General features: G+C 40.3%; 1 long non-coding RNA gene across 1 annotated transcript; it reads right to left on the bottom strand.

Annotated features, from left to right (window-relative positions):
* Positions 1 to 490: 490 nt before the first annotated feature.
* Positions 491 to 4,688, bottom strand: LOC116358300 (uncharacterized). Its single transcript, XR_004206190.1, has 3 exons — positions 4,577 to 4,688; positions 2,750 to 2,871; positions 491 to 1,290 (listed from the first exon to the last, which is right to left on the bottom strand). It is a non-coding gene; the product is annotated as an uncharacterized LOC116358300 (long non-coding RNA).
* Positions 4,689 to 6,513: the final 1,825 nt, after the last annotated feature.

The following is a 6,513-nucleotide window of genomic DNA, read 5'->3' as shown; positions in this document are numbered from 1 at the left end:
AGAGAAGTTCAGGAAATGTATATATATTTTGATGGGGAATATCCCATATTCTATTGACATGGAATGACCCTATTCACTTCCATTCATTTTTACTGCATAATCACGGGATGACCTTCGATGAGTCCTGTGAAGCTTGTAGAGCAAATGGTTGACACATTCGTGTTCATGAGAGTCTCTAGCTCAAACCGTTCGGACTTCACAGACGTTTTCATGAGAAGACCTGTGCTTATCTGGCTGACGCTTGACCCACGTGACCACTGTACACTTACTGGTCTGGTGTCTCGGGCTTGTAAAGGGGAGGTTAGCAAAAATGTTGAGCGACTTTGAGAGACTTTTCGATTGCCTGTAAACAAGCCAAGTTATATTAAGAGCTAACTAAAACTGTGGGGAGAAAAACTCTTTGATCAATCTTTCTAAAAAGGAGACTGCACTGCCACATAATAATAATAATAATACTATTTATTCAACTTATATAGCGTATTCAATGACGTGTTCAATGAATCACAAAGGGCTTTAACATAGTAACAACCAGCTTAGGGATTTAATGAAATAGGAGTCAGTTGAAGCATTTTGATCCTTTGTGCAAGAGGAGGATGTATTGGGCGGTTTTTCCAACAGGCTTTGGGGAAAAGCCTCATTTACCAGCTAGCTAGTTCTAGTCTTCAAGAAGCTAGGAAAACAGCCTCCAATTCTGACAGTCCCCATCCACGAGGCAACAGACCGGGAAAGATGTGTTGGCCTCAGTCATATACAGCTCCAAAAGCATCTGAATTGTTGTGGGTGAAGTCAATATGACCTACATAGGGCATGTACAATGACCTAGAGCTGTACTTCAACGGTATAGAATGGCACTGTAAAGGATACATGTAATGTCACCAGGGTACAGAGGGATAAAATACACCTTCATTCGACATCTTCACTGAGTCCACACCTTCATTCGACATCTTCACTGAGTCCACACCTTCATTCGACATCTTCACTGAGTCCACACCTTCATTCGACATCTTCACTGAGTCCACACCTTCATTCGACATCTTCACTGAGTCCACACCTTCATTCGACATCTTCACTGAGTCCACACCTTCATATACATCTTCACTGAGTCCACACCTTCATTCGACATCTTCACTGAGTCCACACCTTCATATACATCTTCACTGAGTCCACACCTTCATTCGACATCTTCACTGAGTCCACACCTTCATATACATCTTCACTGAGTCCACACCTTCATATACACCTTCATATTTCACAAAGCCATTCCATGTTTGCTTCATGCATTATATCATCCTGTAAAATAAAGTTACTTTTTTTACATGCTCTGTTTTCTTTATCTTTACTTTAGTAAATGTTGCATTAGATAGACATTTTAGGTTGACTTGATGAAAGATGACTAATATCACTTTAGTTTTTTTTGGTCACACTTCCTGTAGTCTTTTTGGGGCCAGACTATCTATTCATGTTTAGGGTACTTCATGTTCATGCATTGCCAAAATTAGGGGGCAGGGAGGAAACTTGCCAGAAGTGAACATGGGTAGTATAGTAGCTAGCTTGCTAGAATGCATGGACGATTCACATCATTGCATTATTATGTAAACAGAGGACATCCAATAAGGAAAATCAATACCTTCAGTGGGGTAAGGAAATGTTCAGCCTATAATTAGCTAACTACTTCATTTCTAAATAAAACATACATTTGATTAGCTAGTCAATTCCGAGTTGATAGCAAGCAAACTACAGTTGTTAGCTGGCTAGCTTTCTTTGGGCTGAACAGTACTAGCTAACGTTAGCGTTGTGACTTGCTAGCCACAATAATGTATCGTTTAACAGGTTGCCGTTTAAGCGCTTTGAGATTGTATGAAAAGCTCTATAGAAAGGTAATACATTCTTAGTATTGTTATTAGTTGTCTAATATGTCTCTCGTTTTAGTGTAGAAGGGTTGTTATAACATTTAGAAAATGTGTGTGATGATTTATGCGCTCTATTCATGATGTTAGTGGCAAACAATGTCAAAACTCCAAAGGTTTGTGCTTGCTAGCTAGTTACTGTGTGTGGGTCATGTTAGAAGGGATCCAGCATTTGTCAAATTAATGCCAAAAGTTGATTGCATTTTAGCTAACCCTAAATCTTTTCCTAACCTCAACCTAATTCTCCTAACCTACAACGTTAATTCTCCTAACCTGCTACGAAAAGTCAAATCTGATTTTAATTTGACATTCTATCCATGGCACTTTGTGAGTTTGCTATCCCAGAGGGCTTTCTGGAAGCAGAAGGGTTGGGGTGTTCCTACTGTATGTTAAACAATAGAGTCGTTCAATTCCAACACGCGTAGGGTGTCGCCTTGAAGTCTGAGTCCCTTCATTATGGTTGTGTCGTGCCGGGCATATCAAAGCAGCCCGTTCCAAACTCTCAAGTCATGGACATAGAGAGGATGGTGTTAGCAAGGCTAACCTACTTCAGACGAGTCCTGTGAAGCTTGTGGGCGTCATAGAGCAAAAACAATAATGAGAAGACCTGTTTCCCGGGATGTCTCCTGGTCTCAGTGTTGTAGCTCTGCCACCGTCCACCGCCGAATGGCAGTCATCGGCAGATGCAGTGGACTGAGGTTTAGCAGACAGATTTTTAGGAATTTAACGGTGATTAAATTATGCTAATTCAATTACGCGTGGGTGTACAGACATCAACTCCAGGGGTTTTTGTCCAAATCAAATTGAAAACATTTTATAACAGAAGTTTAATTTCGTATTACCTTTCATGGTGAACACTGCCATGTAGTTTTTCCTTTGTGTCACCACAATGACACGGTGGGCGGTCTGAAGAGGATTGTCAGGACATTTGCCACACAGCAGAATAAGGTCATTCCCTGAGGTCCTGTCAATACATAATTAAACAGACAGGATACAGATACACCCCTTGTTTGTCCTTTCTCTTCTTCTTCTTAGTTGACTGCAGTCCCTAAACAGTAAGCTACAGTGGTAACTGGTAACACATCATTTAGATAGGGGAACTATCTATACAGTATAGAAACAAACTATCAGTGACATTTTCACTCTCACAGATCCTTTTTGAATAGTAAGGAATAAGGAAAAAGCACCAGCCATGATTCATCAGTTGCTCTTTAGCCTTAGTGTACCATGACCCAGACACACACGTTATGTCCATTTGTGGGGTCCTTTGTACATGAGTATTTATCCAGTCCAGAGTGTGTGTGTCAAGCTGTATTTGACTTCAGTCGGGTGTTGAGGAGGACATATTGCATATCTATTCATTTAGTTCAACAAAGCGGGGAAATGATTTTGGAGAAACACATCCCTCATTGGCGGTCCTACTTTTGACCTGCTCGTAAACAGTGTACTCCAGACCTATCAAATTCGTAGAACAAAAATGTCTGTTCCTTCTCTCCAATAACTGATTGCAGCCATCCAGTAGTTCATGTGCTGATGGCTATCCTGGCTTAGACATGCCTCTGTTCTGGCCTGCTGGAACCGTGTGAGGTCTGCTGGAAGTCACATTATGCTACCAATGACTCTTCCACACACAGAAACAGTTTCAGATCACATTTTTGATATGGGAAGGAGTTTCTGTTAAATATGTGAAAGGGCTTCGACATTTTATACATAACGTTCATGGGTATGTATATTGATTTGAAAGTGAGATGACCATACAGTAGCTGTTGTGTAATGATGAGAGAAATGCTGAGAAAGCCAAAGCGTTGACATAGGCATCGATGGTTTACATTAGGTCTCAAAGTACTTCATATTGTAAGGGGGGAAATCGTCTTTGTCTACCATCATGCACATCGGCCAGTGTTGAGGCTTACTTGTCATAATCCATATATATAGTATGGAATGTAAATAGTAGATGAGGCACTCAACCCCATTGAGACCTTTCCATAATCTGAGGACTGTCAGAATGGGCTATCAACTGGGGTCAATCTGATTGTTGTAGCGATATCCTGCTGTTGTGAGTTTGTTATCTCTACAATACGCCTTGTCTGAAAAAAAAGGGTGGATTCAGTGTACGCTTGTGTATACTGGACGTCCAACAGATTCCACAAGCAACGTCTTCTTGGATGAGGCCCTGTTCGGAGAGTCACATTAAATATACTCAATGATCCAGCACATTCCGAGTCATTCTAATCCATTAATCCATCTTTTATCGAGGATGAATGGATATCATCATGATGGTAATCCTTTAATTTAACATATGTTTAGAATTATGCCTCAGTATTTCAAAGAAGAGCTCAATCCTTGGTGCACATTGTTAAAAGGTACTGTACAAACCCCAGAGGCTTCAACAGTCATGTAATTAGCTAATACCTCAAACAGGATATGAGAACAGCATTGTTATGATCTGTGACTTTGATATCAAGCCTGTAGCCACATCTTATTGCTTTACCACTGTATTACAAATGCAACTCTACACGGCCTCATACTCCATGAATGGGAAGTCAATAATTGTCTGGAAATCACCTCTATGCCCGCAGTCTCAACAGTTCCGATGCATCCCAAACACAGGTACAGTAAATGATGGATCAGCAGGATTGCTTAGAAGAAGAAGTAAAGGTTCACCTTACCTAAGGCTCACTTCCGGGAGAGCATGGTGTGTTTTATGGGGGGGATCTTGGAACAGGGAACTGTGTTCAACAACTTCCTGACAGGAAACGAGGACATCCAGGGACCCCGGGAGTAGTTCTTGGCATAACAAAGACAGAGGAATTGTTTTACTCCGAGGTTTTATATCAGTTGAGCTATTAACGAGATTATCATCTGATATAAGGAGTGTGAAATGGTTTGGGTCTTATAAGAGGATGTCAATTCAGAAGAACTGTTATCTTTAATTGAGAACGGGGATCAATTAATTAAATCAAAGTGTAAAGCCTGCAGGCTTGAATCCTAACTTGACAGCAACTCAAATATCCACGGAAGCCACCCATAGTGATCAATGGATGATTCACACAAAAGTCTGCATTTATGCATGTGTAAAGTCAAGTTAGGATTTTCCCAAGAATATAAAAAATGCACAAAAATAGGTATAATGAATACATGAATACATATATACATAATTTGATGTTTAAACTGTACAGATAAATGGAATCAAAGGCATACTGCAGAATGAGAGATAACTTCTGGGAATATCCCAGCCATTGTACACCCCGGGACATACTGAGGATGTGACATGTGCACTGAGCTGTGACCATTTGATCATATTTAGACAGATGTTGGGGAGCTGATGTGAATGAATGTAGCATGTTGTGATGACTTGAGAAGCTTTCATCAGATCATGCATGGTGGTGATCGCTTTAATCTCAGCTCTCACTTGTATACATTTGGATTTGGGGACTCCCTCCCGTCAAGTTAAACCAATCTGGAATTCGCAAACCATGTCTACAAATGTGGTGATACATGTAATAACACAATTTGTTATGTTAATCCTACATAATACTACATGATGATCGACGCTATACTGCCATTTGACAAATGTAAATATTCTCACTATTATCCATGATAATCTCATATCCTACCCGCACAGCCTACCCACACTGTATCTGCAAGCTGTTGGCTGGAGCACACTTGCTATTTGCTATTTAACATTTGCTATTTAAACAGTTTTTGTGACAAAACTATCGGTAGAGTTGAAAATGCTATGGAAAAACACTGAACTTAAGTTCATGTATTTAGTTAAAATCTAAAGGGAAAAAGTACATTTTGTGTGCACTACAGCATCACACACAGATTTCTATCCACACAAGTTCATTAGGTGGCAACACAACACTGGTGGGAAAATGCACAAAATACTGTAGATGGCATCATGAGGAGGAAAATGATGTGGATATATTGAAGCAACATCTCAAGACATCAGTCAGGAAGTTAAAGCTTGATCGCAAATGGGTCTTCCAAATGGACAATGACCCAAGTATACTTCCAAAGTTGTGGCAAAATGGCTTAAGGACAACAAAGTCAAGGTATTAGAGTGGCCATCACAAAGCTCTTACCTCAATCCCATAGACAATTTGTGGGCAGAACTGAAAAAGTGTGTGTGAGCAAGGAGGCCTACAAACCTGACTCAGTTACACCAGCTCTGTCAGGATAAATGGGCCAAAATTCACACAACTTGTTGTGGGAAGCTTGCGGAAGGCTACCCGAAACGTCTGACCTAAGTTAAACAATTTAAAGGCAATGCTACCAAATTTTTATTGAATTTATGTAAACTTCTGACCCACTGGGAATGTGATGAAAGAAATAAAAGATTAAAGAAATAATTCTCACTGCAAATGCAAATTAATTACTTAAAAATCATACAATGTGATTTCCTGGATTTATGTTTTAGATTCCGTCTCTCACAGTTGATTCCAAGAACACAGGATGAGATGTTACTATCCTTTGTGCAAGCACTTCCAAGAGTTAATGAACAGTGAGCCTGGTGAAATTTGGGGAGCACATCGTCAGTAGTGTACCTTTGGTTCCTAGGGTGTTTCGGCCTTTCACACTATACACCCTCGCCAAAGGCGGC

This window comes from Oncorhynchus kisutch, linkage group LG29, assembly GCF_002021735.2.
Source record: "Oncorhynchus kisutch isolate 150728-3 linkage group LG29, Okis_V2, whole genome shotgun sequence".
Taxonomy (NCBI): Eukaryota; Metazoa; Chordata; class Actinopteri; order Salmoniformes; family Salmonidae; genus Oncorhynchus; species Oncorhynchus kisutch.
The sequence above is the reverse complement of the archived record's forward strand: the minus strand, read 5'-3'. Positions and strand labels throughout refer to the sequence as shown.